Source organism: Equus quagga, chromosome 12 (genome assembly GCF_021613505.1).
Source record: "Equus quagga isolate Etosha38 chromosome 12, UCLA_HA_Equagga_1.0, whole genome shotgun sequence".
Lineage (NCBI taxonomy): Eukaryota > Metazoa > Chordata > Mammalia > Perissodactyla > Equidae > Equus > Equus quagga.
Window position 1 is genome coordinate 42,286,647 of NC_060278.1, and position 22,181 is coordinate 42,308,827.

The 22,181-nt window shown below is 38.1% G+C and overlaps 1 protein-coding gene across 4 annotated transcripts in view; it reads right to left on the reverse strand.

Annotated features, from left to right (window-relative positions):
• DISP1 (dispatched RND transporter family member 1) overlaps positions 1-22,181 on the reverse strand; it is a 210,757-nt gene that overhangs the window by 74,380 nt on the left and 114,196 nt on the right. Inside the window, exon 2 of one of the 4 annotated variants that reach the window (XM_046678928.1) lies at positions 10,778-10,880. The exons of the other annotated variants lie outside the window; for them this stretch is intronic. The gene's annotated coding sequence lies outside the window, so the exon portion shown is untranslated. The remainder of the gene's footprint in view (positions 1-10,777; positions 10,881-22,181) is intronic. 4 annotated transcript variants of the gene reach the window in all.

Sequence of the window (22,181 nt, forward strand, 5' to 3'; positions counted from 1 at the left end):
CAAATCATATATCTAAGAGGTTAGTATCCAAAATATATATAAAAAAGCCTTACAACCCAACAGTAAAAAGCCAAATAACCCAATTTAAGAATAGGCAAAGTTTTGGAAGAGACATTCTTCTAAAGAAAATACACAAATAGCTAATATGCACATGAAAAGATGTGTAACATGACTAATGATTAAGGAAAGGCAAATTAAAACCATAAAGAGATACCACTTCACATCCATCAGGATGGCTATAATCAAAAAAAGAAAGAAGGGAAGAGGGAAGGGAGGAAGGAAAGAAGGAAGAAAAGGACAGAACAAGCGTTGGCAAGGATATGGAGAAACTGGAACCCTCACACACTACTGGTGGGAAAGTAAAATGGTGTAGCCACTATGGAAAATAGTCTAGCAGTTCCTCAAAAACTTAAACACAGAGTTATCAGATGACACCGCAATTTCACTCCTAGGTACAGTTGATCCTCATCATTTGTGGATTCCACACTTGCAGGTTTGCCTACGCGCTAAAGTTTATTTGTAACCCCAAAAGAATCCTCAGGTGCTTTCACAGTCATCCAGACTTGCACACGCACGGAGTGGTGAAAAGTTTGAGTGCTCCGACACACATGTTCCCAGGTGAGGTGGAACAAGGTGACACTCTACCTTCTTGTTTCAGCTCTCCTACTGTAAACAAGTGTTCTTTTCGCAGTGTATTTAACGCCACGTTTTTCACATTTTTGTGCTTTTAGTGGGCAACTTCACTGTTTCAAACGGCCCCAAAGCATAGTGTGCAGGCTGTCTGGTGTTCCCAAGCTCAAGAAGGCCGTGATGCACCTCACAGAGAAAATACACGTGTTAGATAAGCTTCATTTAGGCATGAGTTATAGTGCTGTTGGATGTGAGGTTAAACGTTAATGAATCAACAATATATATTAGATGTAGTGTCTTTAAACAGAAACATACACAAAACAAGGTCATGTATTGACGGGCTATCAAAAATATGAGCTGAGCAAGGCTTGAAGAAGCTACTCCTGTATTTCTCTGTGGAGCAATGACTCCATTCACTAATGCAGGGGTGCAGCAACTTGATGGAACCTAACTACCGCAAATAAGGAGAATCGAGTGCATATCCCCAAGAGAACTGGAAACATATGTTCATAACAAAACTTGTACGTGAATGTTCATAGCAGCATTATCCATAACAGCCAAGGAAACAACCCAAATGTCCATCAACTGATACATGATAAACAAAATGTCATATATACATACACTGGAATATTATTCAGCCACGAAAAGAATCGAAGCACTGATACATGCTACAACATGCAGGCACCTTGAAAATACGCTAAGTGAAAGCCAAACACAAAGGTCACATACTGCATGACTACATTTATATGAAATATCCAGAACAGTCAAATTCATAGAGATGAAAAGTAGATTAGTGGTTGCCAGGGTCTGCGGGTGGGGACAGAGGGAGTGACTGCTAATACGTCTGGAGTTTCTTTTCGGTGATAAAAATGTTCTGGAATTAGATAATGGTGATGGTGGCATAACCTTGTGAATACACTAGAACTCATTGAATTGTACACTTTAAAAAGGTCAATTTTATGGTATGTGGTTATATCTCAATAAAAAAATAAGGAAGGTATAAAGTTCTAGCCATTAGACCGATGGTTCTCAAACTTGAGTGTGCATCCGAATCTCCTAGAAGACTTATGAGAAGGCAGATTGCGTCGTCCCGCCCCCAAGACTCTGATTCTGCAGGTCTGGGGTGGGGCTTGAGAATCTGCTTCTTTGAAAGCCCCAGGTGCTGCTGCTGCTCTGAGACCCGCCTTTGGGCGCCACTATATGAAAGACAACGTACCAACTCCCAGGGGCAGGAAAGGTATCTTTCATCCCTTTACGTAGAAAAGAGCCAATCTGGGGAGGAAATAGACAGAGGGAGGAGGGAAAAGGAGAGGTATTTGTTCCAGTAACTATACTAAAAGATTCACTCCCTGAAATCTTAGGTTATGCTCATTTCATGCCATATGTAGGCGAAATGCTGTAATACCTAAAAATCCCCAAAAAGGAATTAGAGAATTAAAATGAAAATGAAGGTATTTTAACATTCTTTGATCATTGGAATAGCACTTCGGTTAAGTTTATTAAAGCAGCTAATCCTGGGGCTGGCCTGGTGACATAGTGGTTAGGTTCATACACTCTGCTTTGGTGGCCTGGGGTTCATGGGTTCGGATCCTGGGCACGGACCTACACACTGCTCATCAAGTCACGCTGTGGCAGCATCCCACATACAAAAAATAGAGGAAGACGGGCACAGGTGTTAGCTCAGCAACAATCTTCCTCAAGCAAAAAAGAGGAAGACTGGCGAGAGATGTTAGCTCAGGGTCAATCTTCCTCACCAAACAAACAAACAAACAAAAAAACCCACAGAATATTATAAAAAAGAAAAAACAAGGCAGCTAATCCCACTTCACTATGCTTGTCATTCCAAGAAAGGCAAACAAAGGTCCTAGAGCTATAAATCTCATAAATTACTTCAGGAAACCCCTTCAGTTAGTTAAGCTGTCACAGAAACCAAAGACCTGAACTCTCCAACTCATAAACTTGTAAACTCTTATTTACATTTTTAGCAAAGTTACTGGTTTGTACATTTATTCACCTTACTTAAAAACGTTCGGTCCATGTTAAAATGGGCAATTGAAAGTACACTCCTGGTACTGTCACAGGGAATACATTTATTACTTTACAAATAATAATCAGGATTATTTCCAATCGCTTTAACATGTTTCTCAATATACTATTTAGAGTGAAAAGGAAAGTGATAGTAACCTTACGAAGATCTAATGTTCTCTGAAAATAATCTCTCATTCTTAGATCATACTATTTAGGTATCTCTCTTCATTCTAGAAAGACAGAGGCCATGAGAGAGAGACAGAGACAAGAGCTGGCAGGAGAGGGACGACACTCGGTATGTTTTAAAAAGTTAGCCAAGACATGGAAAGAACCCAAGTATCCATCCATAGAGAACAGATAAAGAAGTTGTAGTATATACACACACATACACACACACACACACACACACATACAATGGAATATTATTTAGCCATAAAACATGAGGAAATTCTACCATTTGTGACAACATGGATAGACCTCGACGGCATTATGCTAAGTGAAATAAGTCAGACAGACAAATACTATATGAACTCGCTTATATGCAGGATCTAAAAAACACCGACAACCTACCAAACTCATAGAAAAAGAGATCAGACATGTAGTTACAAGAAGCAAGGGCGTGTGTGGAGGTGGGAGTGGGGGAAATGGAGGAACGCGGTCAAAAGGTACAAATTTCCAGTTATAAGATAAATAAGTACTAGGGATGTATGTACAACACGATGACCATAGCCAGCACTGCTATATGATACATAGGAAAGTTGTTAAGAGAGTAAATCCTAAAAGTTCTCATCACAAGGAGAAAATTTTTATCTTCTTTTCTTCTTTCTTTTCTTTATATTGTATCTATATGAGATAAAGAATGTTAGCTGAACCTATTGTGATAATCATTTCACAATATCTATAAATCAAACCATCATGTTGTACACCTTAAACTTACACAGTGATGTACATCAATTACTTCTCAGTAAAACTGGGAAAAAAAAGTGAAAAAACACCTGCTGTTTAACAAACTCTTTCACATCTGAACTCAGTCTAAAATGTAATTCTAGATTTCGTTATATTTATTAACATTTAGAAGCCCCATCTATTAATCTCGTGTGTGTGTATTAAATGTCAAAACAGCTATGAATGAGCACTGCAGTCTACGGCGGACAGTGGAGCACCGCTTCGGCAGGAATTTTCTTTCAGCATGGTCGGTCAACAGCTTAGTATCTGAAAGTACAAGTTCAGAAACCGTAATCATAGAACAGTTCTGCAGATAATATTCTACACTGTATTTTAGGGTTTCTGGAGTACAAATTGTTAGGTCACGCTAAGACATCAGCCCAGAACATTATGCTGCTGAAGTCACACAGCCAGTACTGGGACTCAGTGGAGTCTTGAAGTCCACTCTCGGCTCCGCCCCTCACTAGCTCTGTAACCTTGGACTAGTCACTTACACCAGAAGTGATAGCCTCCTAGTTACAAAATCCACACATTACATGAGATGATCTCACAGGTCCCTTCCAACTCCAAATTCAGTTTTTAAGAATTTGGACATCACGGCAAATAGAGAAATCCCAGTTTTACTCTTCAAATTTGAACGAAGAAAAGACTATCCTTTCAAAGTTGAGTCAGTGAGTTTGGAGCAAAGACCATATTGCAAGCAACTTGGAGCAAAAACAAAATAATTGTGGGATGCTGAACCCCTTTTCTTTCAAAATAATTGTGGGATGCTGAACCTCTTTTCTATCAATTTGGAACTATGTGCATCGGTCTTGTATATTCCTCTCCCCTGACAATTTACATTTCTTAATCTTATGCCTTATTCTTAAATTCCATTTCCTGTTGAAAACTCTACCTCCAAAACATGCAATTCTTACAAATGAAAATTTTCCGAGGTTGCTTATCTTCCACAGTCTGACATCTGAGAAATCTGCCCTACACCCTTAGAATGACCTCCTTCCCTTGAGTCCTTCCATGTCTCTCTATTTTCACTTGCTCTCGGCTTACTTCATACAGATCTTGTGGTCAGCACTTATTTACGTTACCAGCCTTCCACTGTGCCAGCCTTTCAAAAATCTCCCCTGAACTGGCTCTCCCACTCGTTTTTTTCCTCCCAGCTTTAGAAATATGACCGAAAAAGTCACCAGACAGGGAAGTGGAGACCTAAACCACATGTGTGTTCTCGCTTCTGGCGGGTTCTCACTGCTGCCGAGATTCACCTCATCTATCAGACTCTTCACTGGAAATCCTCAGAGGGACGGGTGGAAATCTTTCCCATGCTCTCTCCACCTTAACCCTCTCTGCAAATAATGAAACTATGTGACCATGGCTTCCTTCAAATGTTATCATCTCTGCTTCAAACTACTTCTGGAACTCATCCCTTATCTCTCACAATGTCCATCCCTCTTTCCCAAATTAACTACTTACACACTAGGTATATGCTACCCAATAAGGGAGCCACTAGTCACATGTGACTCTTTACATTGAAATTAATTAAAACCAAATGAAATTAAACTTTTAGTGCTCCAGTTGCACTAGCCACATTTCAAGTGCTCAACAGCCACATGTGGCTCTTGGCTACTGCACTGGACAGAGCAGATACCAAATATTTGCATCATCGCAGCAAGTTTCATTGGACAGTGCTCCAGATTACTGCCACATTTCTTTACTCTGTCTCGCTCTCCCTCCCCAAGTCCATCTTCTTCTTTTCCTCTTTGCCAGCTCCTTCTTTACTTACTTACCAAAAACGTTTAGTTCTCCCCAGCCTAAAAAAGTAATCCTTCCCTTGGCCTGCTAGTATTCAAGCTACTAGCCTATCTTTCCTTTCATTGCCAGACAATAGTCAAGCCTCACCACCTCTCATTCCTTAACTTTTCACAACCTTTTATGAGCACTGACAAGTCAATTCCTAGCGCCCTCGTGCACAGCACAGCTGAGCTCTGCCCGGTCTTCTTCTTGCACCATCCTCTCCCCTGCCAGCGCTGTATCAGACGATGCTCCGCTGCTATTTACAGGGTTCTCATGGCCAATTTTTTGGGAAGTGGGTGACCAGGTCCTTCTTCCTAGTCAGTCTTAGTCTAGAAGCTCCACTGAAACCTGCCCACCATGGGTGACCCTGCTGGTATTTGAAATCTCGGTGGCATAGCTTTCAGCATCACAGTAACAGCCAGCAGCCAGAGTATGACAACAAACAGATGGGTGATGTGGTTCCCTGACAGGGAAACGAACACGGGCCATCGTGGTCAGAGCGCCGAATCTTAACCACTAGACCACCAGGGCTAGCTTCTTACAATCTAATGAAACACCACCTAATGAAACAGTACTTTGACAAACAAAATTCAATGGTCCTTTCTCAGTACTCAGTTTCTTTACATTTCTTCATGTCCCAACCTCATTGGCAATACCCATTTATCCTTGCTTAGTTTCCATTATTCTAACATTTTCTACCTCTTTAACTTCTATTCGATATTCTTGGCAGATCCTCCGAATTCTCTTATTCTAAATCTCAGGCAATATCAAGGCTCTTGTCCTTTGTCCTTTTTGTTCCTTAGTCGTCACATGCAACTTCTTTTCTAAGTTCCATTTCTGTAACTTTTGTTGTCTAAGGACATTTCAATATATATGTCCTGCCAGCAGCCTAAACTCAATCATCTAAAACATAAACTATCTTACCATCTGCAAACAACTTCTTCATGATTTTCCTATTTCTATTTATGCACTCAGTCACTTAAGCCCCAAATTTTCACTTAAATATTTATTGAACATCTGATCTGTGCTGCATCCTGAGCTAGGATGAGAGTCTTCCTTGCTCTTTATACCATCATCTATCCTTGCTTATTGGTTCCCAAGACCTAGCCAGACACTGTCACATACACTCATTCTTTGCTTTCCATTCCCTCTCTCTCTTCTATGTACTACTCTCCTTCAAATTTAGGATGCAACGGCGTAATAGATGTAACCTAACCTCTGTCTCCCACATTTCCAATCTTAGCAACAGAGCTTCCAGATTCACATCATAACAGATAGATCTGATCAAGCTGCTCCCCAGCCCAGAAAACACTAATGGCTCCTCCACGCCTACCAAGCAAAGTTTAAACACCTTAGCTGACATGCAAGACGCCCCAATATCCGGGCCCTTTCCCTGCCTATCTGTGCACTTGCCAAATAGAATTTGCTTTACTCCAAACAAGCCTGCACACACACCCCTCAGGGTTTATGCTATTCCTTCTGCCTGCAGTGGCCTTTGTTCACATTTCCAACTGCCTCAATCCCATCCTTTCTTCAGAACACGGAAGAAATAACATCTTCCACGAAGTGTGCCCTGATTACCTAAGCCAGACATTTCCTCATTCTATTCTAAGTTATAAGACTGAAATCTTTCTTATGGTACCTACCACGTGTTAATTTTTCATCCCGATCATTTGTATACCTATTTTGCCCTCTTGATCTACTCTTAATAGCACAAGCTCCATTACCATTTATATATCCCTCAGGAAGATCTAGTACCTGGCAGCTACTTGACAAATATTTATTGAAAAAGTGGTGTTTTACAATTTGTTACTATTACACATATCCTTTATTAAACAGAATAAATGTAGTTTTGGAATGTAGTCTGCAAAATAAAATTCAGTACACAAAAATCCTATTTTCCTGCTGATTTATATAGGCCCCAACGACCACTTCCACTGTGGTTGTGGGAAATAAACATCAGCTAAGATTCGATATACTTTAAGTATGACTGCAATATGTTCCACTACTCTCTGCTTTTAAATTCTGAATACAAAATTGCTACTGAATAATAAGAGATGTCAGTAATTGGCTTTCACACTTTTCTCCAAACCAGTAGAGGTCACTCCAGAAGCTAATATGCAAGCTTATTCTTGGGCAGTTTTTATAATTTCTTTTTGTTTTGTTTCTATGGTGGAATTTTCCTTGGAATTAGCATAAATATTTTTAAACAATGAAAGTAAATAGAAGTTTTCCCCCAGGGTGAGCCATTAAATTTAACAGACAATAGACTTTCTGCTTAATTGCCAATTGATCTTATTGTAGCAAATATGACTTCTGGAACAAAGTGTCTTGGAAACACGTGAATCTGGAAAATCTTAATTTTTATTCATTATATCCTTTCCTTAATTTGATGAAAAACTAGCAAACCAGATGCATTTTATCAATAATTTAGAAAGCACTTTGGTCATCAAGAATGAAATTTACTTATTAATCTATACACTATCAAAAATTTTAATGAAGATCAGAAGCTGGGGTACAGGGGCCGGCCCGGTGGTGTAGCAGTTAAGTTCACACGTTCCGCTTCTCAGTGACCCAGGGTTCACCGGTTCGGATGTTGGGTGCAGACATGGCACCGCTTGACAGAAACCATGGTGTGGTAGGCGCCCCACGTATAAAATAGAGGAAGATGGGCATGGATTTAGCTCAGGGCCAGTATTCCTCAGCAAAAAGAAGATTGGCAGTAGTTAGCTCAGGGCTGATCTTCCTCAAAAAAAAAAAAGAAGTGGGGGTACATATTTTATTTATTATTATTAAACATTTTATCTTTTTCTTTTTCCTCCCCAGAGCCCCCAGTACACAGTTGTGTATTTTTAGTTGTGGGTCCTTCTAGTTGTGGCATGTGGGATACTGCCTCAGCATGGCTTGATGAGCGGTGCCATGTCTGCATCCAGGATTCGAAGTGGTGAAACCCTGGGCAGCCAAAGCAGAGCATGCGAACTTAACCACTCGGCCACGGGGCCGGCCCCATATTTAACTTTATTTTATTTTATTCTTGCTGAGGAAGCTTTGTCCTAAGCTAACATCTGTGCCAATCTTCCCCTATTTTGTATGTGGGTTGCCACCACAACATGGCCACCGACAAGTCGTGTAGGTCCACGCCGGGGAACCAAACAAACCTGGGCTGCCAAAGTGGAGCGCACTGAACTTAATCACTAGGCCATGGGGTCAGGCCCTGGGCTACATATTTTACATAAAAGAGCACAGAGATTGTAACTTTGAGAGAACAGGTAGTCTTTGTTCCTGTAAAGAAAGAAAAATCTTACTATGCAATACAAAAAATACACAAAAAAATTTGAGCCTGCCTTAACCTCACCAAAAAATTACTATTAAAAAAATCTTTTTAAATGTGAAAAATAACTCAAGCAGGTTAGTTTATTATCGGTTTCACGTTGGAATTCTGGTGAACATTTTGTCTTGACATGAGCAGCGTAAACAGCAGGCTGCATGAGAGCCTTTCTCCCACACAAAGCATAAAGAATGTGCTATGTTTTAGAGGAGAGGAGTCTCAGATATGATAAGTTTTATATCAAAAACAAGCTGGATCACTTCAGCCATAACAAAATAACTAGACTATAGATCATCTAAGAATATAATCTTGTGATGCATGATGATTTAAAAGCAAAGCATAATGCATCCATGGGCCCTGGAGAGTTTCCAAAATATTTCTGGTTTGCAATATAGGATTTCAAAATAAGATGTTTTACTTTTATAATAGATGCTCCAGGCATGAGGTATACTCCTAGAATGAAGACCACTGTGTCTTAACTCTAATCTAATTAGAACATTATATTAGAACGTTATTTTAACAGTTTCAGTTGCATTTTACCAAACCTTAAATGAATCTAAATGATTGTGGTATGTATACGTTAAGAGGGATTATGAGCAATATATTGAAATTTTCTGTAACTCAGACCTCTAATATTTATGGAGAAAGTTACACTTACTTTTCTTATGTCATGAAATAAAAATACATGCAAGTTAATTTTCCGAAAGTCAGACTTTATAGGAAAATATGTGTCACTTGCAGACAAACACCTGTCATCATTGCTAAAGGCTTAGACTAAGTAACACAGTGACACATCACATTCTCTGTATAAAATGAAGTTATATGGAAGAAAGTAAATGAAAATTCTAATCCTATTTTATTTATTTATACTTTTTGTAATATGTGGTAATATTATTTTTGGCAAGGAAAGGAACTTCAACTACTCCAACTCTAAGATAGAAGATTTTCTTAAGGTGAAGTATTTCACAAATGTAGTGGGAGTTGTTTTATATGTTGAAAACACGCTCATTAGTTATTCAGAGGTTCAAGCAGTTCAAAATTATGAAACTCATGCTATGTATGTCTGGCTTCAGAAAGTTGCTTATATGAAATAAAATTCTGTGAGATGGCTGTAAAAAGACAAGAAATAATGTAATAACAAATGGGAAAGGAATAAGGATATTTCTTTATATCAGAATTTAAGAATGTGAGATATATACTAGAATATTTTACTTAGCCCTCTTAAAAATCTTCTAAAATATCCCAACATAGCAGTGTTGTCAAGCTCAAAACATAGGCCTGGCTGAAAGAATACATATATAAACGGGGTAGCTTAGAAACTAAATTAGGTCACAGAAGGCAAAAGGTTATCTTAACATATTTAAGGACAGCATGTCACTAAGCTCAGCAAACACCACTTCAAAAACATTGAAACAAAAACCATCACAATGATTAGTGTGCTCTACAGTCAGGCTCCTCAAGAACAAGGCATCTTTGGCCCATTCATTGCAAATCCTAAAGCTGAGAGCCTAGGCAAGTCCCAGTTGGTCACTGCCATCCCTGAATGGTAGACCTTTCTGGGCTGTCAGGCAGAATGGAGCTCCTGGTATGGACTGGTAAATGCTCCAGCTCCAGTGCTGGGAAGTGTGGACATGACAAGGCAGCTGTCCCAATGCCCATACCAAGCCACCATGTACATGCTGTGATGTATGCTACCAGAGTTCTCCAAATGCTAGAACTGGGGTTGAGAAAACATGTAACATTCATTTGAGCCACCCTCCACCTTAAACATCTTTAGAGAAGAAAATCCACATCCTTCTTGGTTAACTTGTTCTGGGCACTCTAAAAACCTAAGATTGCAAAACTTTTCACAAAAATGTAGGGGGAAAAATACTTAAAGTGAATTTAAACATTTCTATTCCTTTATAACAAAACTCACAACCTAATTGTAAAATGAAAATGACTGTGACAAATCTGTAACAAGCACTGGTCCAAGCACTGCACTTTGCAGAGAAGCACCAAAGGAAAGGGGCCTTCGGTTACTTTGGTCACAAAGCAACAATAACAAAATCAGCTTACCCAATTACTGGTAGCAGGGAAGTACTTTATTTATTAAGCAGGTCATTGTATCAGAGTTCCAAGTTATATTAATAACAGGGTATAGCACCAAGATGACCTCTGCCTTAAAAAGAAACAGAAAAGAGATATTTATCACACTGCTATTAGTGAAATCCAGTATTTAGACTTCACAAAGGTCCGTCACTGAAAGTGTCTTAGACTATAAGAGAATGAAGGATGAACAAAAAAAACTGAGGAGTCGGAGAAATGAAACGAGTAAGTTCTTTGTTTTATTCCTAAGTTAAGGGATCTGCTTTGTTTAAGTCACCCAACTGTCCTTGCTTTCCTGGATAGCTTGGTCAATGACCAAGAATTCCTAAGTATGACTCTAGTTAATATCCTCGAGTCACATTCCCTTACGCAGTACACAGTTGGTCAACACAGCCCTCGGTCACAGCAAGGGACATTATGCACTCCCCCTTGCCATCCCCAGGGGATATTAGGCAGTGCAGTGTTCATTCCCTCCTCTGCCAAATGGAATGCCTTAGTAATAAGCATCCACACCCTGATGGCTTTGCAAGGAGTCAAATCCAGCATCAAGGATCAAGCTCAGATTCCCTATATGGAAACAAAAGGAACTGTCACAAATCTCTAAAATAACCCCTAATCTTGCATAAAGCTAAAATGTACCTTTTACTTAGATCAAAGAAGCACAACTTTTAGAAGTAACTGCCTTTTGTAATCTCTGTTTGCAACAATGGTTACTGTTGATACTGACACACTGGCAATCAGTACTCAAAGACAGTGTCCAGGACAACGACAGCTGAGCTCAGCTTTTATAAAGCCAGGAGCAGACTCAGAAAGATGCTCAGTCGTTGCTACCATGATCTTAACCTCCTTACATTTTTTGACACTGTCAAAGACTAAATTTTACAAGGTCTCTCATCCTATCTCCTAGGAGGGGGACAGAATTTACAGTCTTATTCTCACAGCGATAACTCTGTATCCTTTTCAATGGGGCAAGTGAAAAAGAAGGCGGGGGGGTGTGGTGGTGAGAGACTGAAAAAGGAGGTAAGGTCTTAAGGCCTGTGTCGTCTTGTTTCTGAGGGCAAAGGCCCTTGAGCTGGTCCAAAGAAAACTTGAATCCAAATTAATAATAATAACAGACCTCACCAGGTCACAAGAGAAAATTTTTTTCTGATCTCGACTTCAAAGGATAAAACTAATTTCCCATTGGTGTAATATATTTTAAAAGGCAATTAAATTTGTATATAGTAATACACATTTATTTCTGGATTCTGGTACTATATTTGAAATGTTCAACTGTGCATTTGCACAAGTCTCCTTAAAAGAGTTTTTATTTTTAAAAAGTTCCCTTTAAAAACTTAAATCCTGATCCCTTTGATCAAGACTAACTTCAAATAGAGGAGTAGGAATTTTATAACCACCCCAAGATTTTAATGATTTCCTTCAGATCACCTGCGTCTGAGTAAACCTGTACTGGCTTAGGTAAGAGAAACATATAACAGTATGAGTTATACGAGCAGACCTTACCCATTTTTTGTTTGGAACGTGTTTTTTAAAAAATAAACTATTCCCACTTTCAAGTACAAATTTTTTTTTTTAATTTTTTTTTTTTAAAGATTTTATTTTTTCCTTTTTCTCCCCAAAGCCCCCCGTACATAGTTGTATATTCTTCGTTGTGGGTCCTTCTAGTTGTGGCATGTGGGACGCTGCCTCAGCGTGGTCTGATGAGCAGTGCCACGTCCGCGCCCAGGATTCGAACCAACGAAACACTGGGCCGCCTGCAGCTAAGCGCGCGAACTTAACCACTCGGCCACGGGGCCAGCCCCTCAAGTACAAATTTTGGAATAAAACAAGTTCTCCCCTCTTGGCTCTGGAGTGTACCAATTATACAGAAACAAGGAGTGTTTGAATCTCAAACTTTATAAAAGTTATCCCAAAAATGAATGCTAACAAGAGAGTCCTACTTTATTTTTCATCTACTCATTTACTGAATGCTTAGTGCTAGTATCCTGTGAATCTGTTTTCAGACAAAAAGTTAAACAGTAAAAGCAGAGAAGGAAGCTTATCAAGGGTAAAATCTTATTGCTGAGCAAGTAAAAGAACGTACTTCAAGTAATTTTAATATTTTATGAAGCAACTTCTTTTTCAAATAAACTCTCTAACTTGGAAGTTCATATTTTGGATAATATGGGTCTAATAGTAACATCTCCACTCTATATTGATACAAACAAACTAATATTTTGATAGCTAATTATCTTACCCATGAAAAATAAATACATTAATTTATTTGCTTAATTCTTTAATACTTTAGAAAATGATTCAGTCAGTTTTCTATTTCATTTGTAACTATTTCATAAGTAAACCTTTTAAGAGAATACAAGTGACACCAAGAACCAAGGAGATAGGGTGGGGGTGATACTTTTCACAACATCGAAATAAATCTTTTTAATGTACTAAGTTCCAGTAACTATTTTTTACTTTATTCCAAAAGTTAATGTCTAGTTCAAAGTTTTTTTTAAGTTCAGTAATTTTTTTTTAGCATTCCTGCTGTCAAAATCTCGTCATGCAGGTTGAGAGTGCTGCGAATTATCTCATATCCCAAGATCACATCACTGCATATGGCGGCCACGCTTCATTCCTGCCCCCATTACATCATCTGTCAATACTTGGACATGAAAGCACCTCCCTATCACCCTATTTTTCTAGAACACATTCTTTAGTGAAACCTTAAATAACTAAATAAGTTCAACAAAAGTTTACTGAAGCTTTATGAATATAGTGTGATTGGCTTTTATTTTTCTGCTGTCTAATAAGCCCTGAGAATAAATTAAAGTTAAAAGGAACAATTTGGTTAATACAAAAGTCAACTCCCTATAATTAACTTTAAGAAGCCCCTTGTAGAAAGAGTTCAAGATATGAGGACACTAAGGCAAACAGGGAGAGGAGAGGAAAGGAAGTAACGGAAGGCAAATGGTGAAAGGAATATGGGAAATGGAAAATAGCCATAGTGTCAAGGTGATATATTTAAGATATTCACATCGAATAATGGGGAAGAAAAGAAGACAGAAACTAAGGCAATCTGAGGGGAGAAGAGGAAACTGAGGGGAGAGGGCAAAATATAACACTGAAAATAGGTAAGGGGGAAGAAAAATTAGGTGCTTTATGCTATAATCGAACACAGAGTAATAATCTTGGCTTCTAGAATAATTTATTGGGAGAAAAAACACAAATGGAGAAAACTGCAATACTTCAGTTATTGCAAAGGTATGACTAAGCACTCTGGCACACTCTGGTTCTTCTTGAGATTCCAAGTTACTTTTTTGATATAACCCCATAACATCCATTATAATTCTGGACACACAGGAACTTAGTTAAAGCACAGTAGTAAGAGCTTAGAAAAATGGGGGACTACTGGGAATCTCAGACAAGAGTTGGCTTCCACTGGCCTATGGACAAGGATACTGTGAGCACCGGTGGCTGCCACTATGCACCCATCCCTTGCTACTCTTTGGAGCTGGCACCCACCACCTCACTCCCTTATCAATATAATCTCTTCCATTTGTAAAAGAGAGAGAAGACACCAGATACTGGCACTCTTCCTTTTAAGAGTGCCTTAACTTTGCTCTCCACAGTCTTATACTTGAAGCACAGTAAATCCAAGACAATTCAAATTGGAAACCACAGAGGCTTGGTTTTAAAGATACTCCTGATACTATGACACCCTTACTTTATACTAGTACCTAAGCAGCATTTATTCCGTCTAAGGATCACTAAGAGACAAAGTGAAAAATAGGTTTAACCCCAAGTTAAAATAACATAAGGAGAGGGAGCCTTTCAAATGATCTAAATTCACCATCAGGAAAAAGAAAACACACACACACACACACACACACACAACTTGAGAAGACAGAGTTTTACCAAAAAAACAAAGTCCCTAAACCAACTACTCTTAAATCTCAAAGAAATGTATATTGCTCATTTACAGAAGACAAATTACTAGATTCTGCCTAGAAAAGCAGTCAGCTAAAAAGAAGGCCATCCTATTTCTCTCCACAGAGATACCCTCACGCCCATCACAGGGGTTCCGAGAGGTTCAGAAGAACCTCCCTAATCACTCTTTTACATAAATCCCCTAGTCTGGCTGAACTGTGTTCAAAATGAGTCTTCGGCTTCATGACCTACATACAATATATTCACATTTCTCCTTTCCACTGCTCAATCTTCCATGAGATTGGCAAAGCTGAATTCTACCTATTTCTTCAAGGTACAGCTAAATTTCCTTTTCTCTTTTTAGACTGCTTTGGTTCACAGAGATAATTCTCCCTTGATTACCAAACAACTAATTTCTCTACCATGTACTGGATATTTGCAATGTCTTAAGAGATTATATTTTTGTACTTGGAGTAATTAAATTAATGTTATTGTTTAACATATCATGCTCACACATTCTCCAAGATAAGAAACGACTGCTATACCTCTCTGATATACTTGATCAATTTCAGTATTATTTCCTAATTTCACCCACACCTTCCCTCTGGGATAACTTCTGGTTGAGTGCTTCTTTTAGCATTTCTTCTGGGAAGTTACATGAATGGTAAACGTTCATTTTATATATCTAAGATTTTCTTAATGTTGTTCTCATTCTGGAATAATAGTTTAGCAGAGTATGAAATTCTATACATTTATTTTTTCCTCAGCACTCTGAAGTTATTACTTCATTGTCTTCTGGCATCTTGGTTGCCAATGAGAAATCCCTAAGTCTAACCGTCATTCCTTTAAGTCAAGTCTTTTCCCCCTGATTGTTTTAGTATTTTCTCTTTCTGTTTGATGTAGTTCTACTCCAATGTCTCTAGGTGTGGATTTACCTTTACTTACCCTATTTAGTACCTGGAGTGTACTTTGATCTGACGACTCATGTCTTTCAACAACCGTGGACAATCTGAGGCACCATGTCCTCTGCTCTTTGAGCATCCCGAACGTGCTTATGTTACAGTTCTCAGCACAAAGTCCCTTAGTAGTGTATTCACGTTCTCTTTTTTTTGGTCTTCTTTAACATGCGGTTTGGCAATTAGGTTTGCAGGCTCATTTTTTAATGGGAATTATTGTTTTGTTTTGTTTTAACCTGGTTTCTCTTTCTTCCCTCTCCTGACAATTGTTTGTGTGGCTGCCTGCCCTTGCCCCCTGATTTTGTACTATTAGCTCTGTAACAGTCCAGATAAGAACATTTTAAAACTTCAGCTCTATGGTGATATTAGGGATATTACAGAGCCAGCAGACAATGTGTCTCAGTTTCTGGTCACTAAACTGTGTTAACTGTGTTTTTATCCTGCTTTGTCTCTTTGGTTCATAGCTCCCGATAACACTATGGCTCCCAAAAGTGGGGAGAGAAGCAAGGCTTTAGCTTCCAATGACGATGATGGAAACCAGGCTGGGGCAGGGTTCTCGTCACTCCACTTGTTCCTTCAGGCCATAAGCCTGGTTCCATCTCCCCTTTCCTGTGTGGGAGCTGAGGAGTAGTTGAGCAACTTTCCACTTCTGGCCAGGAACTTGGCAGGCTCCCAGTTCCAGTCCTACTTACAACTTTCCATTTCTGACCACTCTCCAGTCGTCTGAGATGTTTGTCTTGATTTTGAATCTGGCTATGTCATTTTAGTTTTCTCTTTTATATTCCCTCATTGCCATGTGGGGAGGATGGTGTTGAAACAAGATCTTATGGAGCAACCCTGACCAGCACTCTCCTGTATCCTGTCTGCACCTGAGTGTCCAGCATGGTGCCTAATATAGAATAGGTTCTTGATAAGTAACTTTCACCTAGTAAGTGCAAGTAAATGTGCATTAACAACACATGTCGACAGAATCTTGAATCACAACAGAAGAGCATTAACACATTCATAAACAATCATAGTGGTGCATGTTATATTTGCTTTGATTAAAAATAGCCATACTGTGATGGCAGCCACACGAATGTGATAATTGCCGGTGTAATTCATAATGAGCTTGAAACTGTTTTAATTTTAAGAAAATAACTGAGCTAACAGGTATAAAACACTAGACACAGTGCCTGATCCATCTCTTCCTGACTTCCTTTGTTCTCTACATACAGTTGGTGACATAATTCTATAAGAAAAGTTTATCTCAAATTGGAAACTGAAATTAACATGAATCAACTCAAACCCATTTAGCCCACATCATTCTCAGAAGTAACCCAACCCAAGAAGCTTTTTTGTAGGGTACATACTACAAGCAAGAACAGAGGATATCCAAAACCACACCATGAAGCCACCAGGATACAATACATTTACCAAGTGTAGTATAATAACATCACAAAGAGAAGAGTTATAATCTCCAGGAATTCTCAAAAAAAAAAAAAAAAAGGAAGAAAGGAAAAGACAAGGCCAAAAAATAAAGATTCTTCAGGGGTCTTCAGCACTGAACAGGAGAAAATGGTCTTTGATTTCAGAAGGGTTCCATTTATTTTACATTGAAATATTCTTGGAATGGAGAAAGTAAATTATTAGGTCATTGATTTCAAAAGAACTAATGCTTAAGAATATCCAATTGCCTTTGATTTAATTCTCTGTCCATCATACAACCTCTTTGATTTATACTTTTATCTTCTGGGAGAATAAACACATCAAATGGAAGTGTATGGTTCCGGTTTGAGCTAGCTTCATTTCCACTATAACATAATGAATTGACATCGTACATTACAAAGAAGTCTCCAGTTACTTCTAGGTAAACTGATAAGTGTCCTTCCACCTGCAAAGCTGAAAGCCTAAGCTTACTCCTCCAAAGTATGAAAATCTCTACTTGTTTTAAAACTCTGTACATTCATTGCTTAATAATTTCTGTACTGCTATAATAAATCATCAAATCTTTAAATCTTTCAGTTTACAGTTGGAAATGACCTTAGTGGTCATCTCTTCAAAAGAATCCCTAATCTCACGGCTGCTACCTATTACCTGATGAGCCTGCTGATCTCAGAATTCCCTGGAAGGCCCATTAAAACACAGATTGCTGGGTCTCTCCCTTCCCCGCTCCTCACCAGTAGTTCTGGGGTAGGGCCCTGGAATTTGAATTTCTACCAAGCTCCCAGATGATGCTGAAGCTGCTGTTGGGGAACCACACTTTTGAGCAGTACTGCTCTAGCTGCTTTCCACTTTTACCACATCCTACAGAGTTAAGCAAACTAATTCTGCTCAGACCAAACATTCGTGTCATCATCTAGGGCTCTCATACTAAAGCTCCAACTACTCAGTTTAATATGTTAGCCCCTCTGTTAATTAGATTGCTTGTTTATTCTGACCTCATCTCTTGTCCAACCTAGCAAACCCCTTCATAATTCTTGTGACCTTGGTTCCCTCCTCTGCTAGAAGGATCTCCTTCTTATCTGCCAATAAATGGCCCCTCTTTAACAATCCTTATTTATTCATTCATTCAATAAATACTTATGAAGCACCTGCTATATGTTACTCACCACGCTTAGTGCTGTGAAAAATATTGAGGTAAAACCTTCCACAATTAACCTCGAATCAACTCCAAACACCCCATGATTCTAGATCCATATTAGAAATAAAATTATTTAAACAAGCAAAAACTACTGACCCCCAAAGCATTTCAAACTTGCTTTTCCAGGAGTAGAAACGGATATCTAGTGAATCTACTATATTGTCTTTCTAGGCCCTCTTATATCTTAGTATCTTATATCTTATATCTTAGTATTAATTTTAGAGAATTATAAAAAGAGTTAAGGGTATAATAAAGATGCCACTATATATGCTGAATAGATTTGCAATATCTTCCTCTCACATAGTAGGTTTAAAGAAAGTAACTGCTGGTAATTACAAGTTGATGCTTGGTATTCGCTCTAGATGGAAGGAAACCAAAATCTTTGAGGGTAGAAAATAAGTCTTCCATCCTGGTATTTCTTGAGTTTAACAGAGCACACAACAGGTGCTCAAAACTTAGACAAAAGGATGAAACCACTCACTCCCTGTTAAATTTTTCAGATAAAATATTTTTACAGATAACACTACAGCAATACACATTTAATGGTAACATTTTACTCACTCTTTTGAATCAAATTTTTTTTTAAATCCTCAAAGTCCTATGAGTACCTTTTAAAATTTGCTTTTACTTGTGCTTTTTTAATATATTTATTCATATTCTAGTACAAATCTGAATGAAGTCACACAAGTTATCCAAAACTAATAACCTGACGGAATAAATGGAATTATTAATGAAAAGGGAAGCTTTCACACAGACCCAATTAAGTCAATTTTATAATTTTATTAAAGCATCACAGAAGAGTCCATGTAAGTGTAATAAAGTTTAATGGAAACTTGGTCTGGTACTAAGAGTAGGCATTATATGCAATGAAAGCATAGATTATAAATAAATAATCTTACAAGAAGAAGTGTGTATTTCCTCAGAAATTAGCCAATATTTACTTATGATCGAATTTCTGCATTCGGAGTTTGTAGATAGCTACAATGATGCTATATACTGACGCTATATGTACAGTCTGCATTTGAAAAATAAAGTTATTCTTTAATTAGCCATTTCTAAGCCAAAGTTAATGGTTGTTTGAAAATGAGGCTCATTACATGATTCTGTAAATGTACTCTGTAATAACTAACATTACCACACAGCTGTATAAACATATTTACCATGACATATTCTTCTCCACAGGTGTATATTTTCCACTCTGAGCATTCGTAATATGTATCTCAGACTAGCCTGATTTAGAATTAACACTGACGAGAAGAAATATTTCTTAAACTGTTTATTTGTAAAATAAAATGTTAACTCAACAGAACACTTAAGATGTCATAATCCATCTTATTTTTGCATTTTTATGCTCCAACTTTTCCCTAGCAGAGTTTATAGTAGCTACTTAATTCCTTTTAGAAATAATAATAATAAAAATCCTCATCTAAAAAATCAGTAAGATCAGTCTCGCAATAAATTATCTGAATGGCATTTACCAGCAAACATTACTTGCAGTATATTTTGTTTTTCTGGTAATATAGGAATACAGAGTTTAAGAAGGTAAAATATTCCAGTAATATAATCAAATGAGTAGAAATCACTTTATTGGTTAAAACACGAGTCCCTGAATAAGCTAAAGATAAATCATCCTTTCTACATTTAATATAAAGTATCACATTAAGAGAAAAGATTTGAGAAACGAACTTTAAGCCTCTTTCAACATCAAGGATGCTGAAGTGTTAAATGATACTGAAAAAGTCTACAAGAAAGTTAGTCTGTAAATAACATCTTTGGTACAGTTTAGAACCAATGGCCCAGCCATGACTTATCATGATGTGATAGACCAAAGGCTGAACGATCACTTAAGGGCAGAGGCGCAGGAAGCTTGCAAAAATATACTTCCTATCTAACAAATAATTCAGACTTCCACCTTGGAGATTACTTTTTAGTTTTGGAAAAATAAAACAGATGAAAAGTCTCACATTGGCAGGTAATCAAACACCTTCTATGTTTCAAGCGATTTCTAAAGATGCCTAAGCCTTTACATAAAGAACATGAGAATATTTTTCAGCGGTTGTCCAACAACTGTGAGCTTAATCCTTCCTGATTAGGGAAAGGAATAAGCAGCCGACGTTTCTTTTCCATAAAAGGGACCTGAATTGTAGGAGTACACAGCATATATCCTAGGTCTTATTTGATCTGGACACAAACACTGAAGCAGGCAAGGAAAATAAAAAATGTATTTAAGCATAAATTCGAGGTTTATTCACTCTACTGTCTCCTTCGGGGGACTGCCCAAACGTAAGCCTTCTAACGCACAGCAGTAGATCTCTTCCCGAGCCCCTGCGCGAACATCTCAAAGCCTGGGAATGTCTTTGGTATCTGAGAAATCAAGGATTTAGAGTACTAATGTCCAGCATCCTTGGAAGGCAAGGTCAAGTATCTCCGGTGCCTTCTAATTTCACAAAGTGTAGATTAAGGTCACACTGCACTCAAGTTTCTAAATAGTGAGCACAAAGGCAGCTCGAACAACCTGAGCTCTTCACAGCCAGTTTGTAGAACTTTTTGTTTTTCTCACTCATCTGAAGGGAAAAAACACAATAACTTAAGCAAATGTTATATTAAAAACATATGTTCCAAATTCTTCACATTACTATAAGTAGATATATTTAAATATATAACTTTACACTTTAATATTTACTTTTTACAATTAATGTTACTTAGAAATACATAAATATTTACCCTCTTCTTTGCTCATATTGATTCCTGCATCTCACACTTTCCATCTAGTTTCAGTTTCCTTCTAATTGAAGCACATGCTTTTGTAGCTCTTTTGGCAAAAATCTATGAATAGCGTACAACCTCAGTCTCTACACGTCCCAAAATGTCTTCTTTTCACTCTCACTCTTAAATTATTTCCCTCAGGACTTTGAAGATATTATTCCACAGCCTTCGGGCATCTGCTAAAAAGTCTGGGGTCAGTCTTAATCTTCATTCTTTGTAGGAAACTTATCTTTTGTCTCTGTCACTGTTAATGCTTTCTCTTTTTCTTTCAGATGTCTATTTCATAGTTTTTCCTGGCTCTTCAAACCTCTGACAACTCCTTCACCATCCTCATGTTGGGCTAATGACCTCGGTTTCTATTCCACTGAGAATACACAAGCATCAGAAGAGAACTTCCACAACTGCCCCCCATCACAGCTACTCACCTACCAACATCTGTACGCCAGTTAGTTTTCTGCCATCCAGCCTGTTTCTGGAGATAAACTGTTCTCACTTCAAGGTTAACCCCTACACTCGTGTACTAGATTCCATTCTCTCTCAGCTACTAAAGAACATTGTCAGTCAATTCTCATTTTTCTCATAAAATTTTCCCTGTCTACTGGATCATTCCCATCAGTTTACAAATATGCTCTTATTTTTCCCATTTTAAGAACAGCAACAAAACAAACAAAAAACTTCTCTTGGTCCTACATCTCCCTTGAGCTCCTGCCCAGCTCTCCAGACAAAGCACCAAGCGTTAGCTCCCAATCATCACTCTGTTTACATAATACGAGTTGAGATCATGGTTTATTTACAGTGAGACTGTAGTTAACTTAATGGGGATCACACTGTGATAAACTGAGATCACAGTTCACTACTTTCATCTTGATCTCCTAAGTCTAATTTTTCAGGTGAGTTATTCTCCTGCCTTAAAAGTATGTTCTGGAAGGAGCCAAGATATCTTTCAGTAGATGAATGGATAAATGAACTGTGGTACATCCAGACAATGGAACATTATTTGGCACTAAAAACAAATGAGCTATCCAGCATGAAAAGATATGGAGGCAGTTTAAATGCATATTGCTAAGTGAAAGATGCCAATCTGGAAAGGCTACAGACTGTATGAGTCCAACTATACGACATT